Below are 1,498 nucleotides of genomic sequence, written 5' to 3' on the forward strand. Positions count from 1 at the left end.
GGCTTTGCGCGAAATCCATAACAGACAAACAAACAATCATCTATATAAATAAACGTCAATGTGTGTGCGTGTTTCTTATACGTTTCCACATTTCTTGATCAATCAGCACCAAATTTGGTACAGTGATACAGGATGACATAAGGGAGGTTGGGACCCCCATCTGATCCAATATTAATATAATTCTTGAAAACAGCGTGTCTTTTTTTTCAGTATTGGTACCTTTATGTATATTTATTGCACTTTTAATGTTTATTATGTTAAGAAAAAAAATAGACGCCCAATTTCCTATCCTTTGTTATAAACGGCTTTTTATTTCACCCGTCCAGTAGATGGGTACTCCAGCTAATAATAAACAAGTAATTGTTTTCTTTCAGTAACTTTTGCCATTCTATGTACACACTTCAATATTTACAACGAAATGCTAGAGTAGATTACACGAATGGAATGTCTAATTAACGAACTAGAGGGGAAAATGAAGTACAAATATGATCTTATAACCTACTTGCAACTTTACCCTGAATCTGAAACACCAGAGCAGATGCAAACGCTAACTATGACGTTACACCGACAAAATTAAGGACGCGAACTGACGAGCAGTTTGGATTGACCGACTGATAAATACACCCACACATTAAGGGAAACCACTGTGATATGAAGCACGTGACATCCTTATGATAGAAGAAAATACGGACAATTTTGTATAAAATAGGTTAGGCCGACTAACGATGTCAATCCACCAGGTATTGTGCTTAAAGCGAAAAGCTAATAATAATAAAAAAAAAGCCTCTGGAAAATACATTTCAGATAAATTACTAAATTATCTGAAGGTGTTATTAGTCTCACACACCAAACTTGAAAACTAGTGCAATCAAATCCAGTGCCAGAGAAGATGGGTACCTGGTCCACTATCTGGGGCACTACAACATTTAATCACGCCTGACACGGACTGAAAATAAACCGACAGCATACTTTATTGATATTCAGAGCTGGCTTTATGGCAAGGCAGTTGCCTAGGGGGGACCTGCACAGATAATGTTGTGAGAGTTAAGCTGGGAAAAAAATCATACGGTTGACCCGTTAACGAACATATCAAATATTTTGTTGTATAATATTTGTCATTAAAAGTGATTCCATGCAGGATAATAACGTTTCAAAATGTAATATGTTCAGATGTTTTCATATTCATGTACGGCCGCGATCTGTATACATAACATAATAATGTTTATTTCTCCGTTTTCCCTTAAAGTTCGGGAGGAGTAAGATATTAAGGGCTTGGGTGTTGCTAGCTGTTAAGAGGATGCTGCTGATTTACAAAATGATTTAGATCATTTAGTGTGTTGGGCAAATAAATAGCATATGGGTTAAATTTATAATAAATGCTAGATAATGCATGTGGTTTATCATAATTTGAATTATAAGTATAATTTGGATGGGAATAGCCTTAACAGTGTCATAAAAGTCGATCAGTCTCTAAAGCCGCCCAAGCAGTGTGCTGTTG

General features: G+C 36.0%; 1 protein-coding gene across 1 annotated transcript in view; it reads right to left on the minus strand.

Annotated features, from left to right (window-relative positions):
• LOC111089148 overlaps nucleotides 1-1,498 on the minus strand; it is a 31,550-nt gene that overhangs the window by 20,931 nt on the left and 9,121 nt on the right. The window lies entirely within an intron of this gene.

Source organism: Limulus polyphemus, unplaced genomic scaffold (genome assembly GCF_000517525.1).
Source record: "Limulus polyphemus unplaced genomic scaffold, Limulus_polyphemus-2.1.2 Scaffold5372, whole genome shotgun sequence".
NCBI lineage: Eukaryota > Metazoa > Arthropoda > Merostomata > Xiphosura > Limulidae > Limulus > Limulus polyphemus.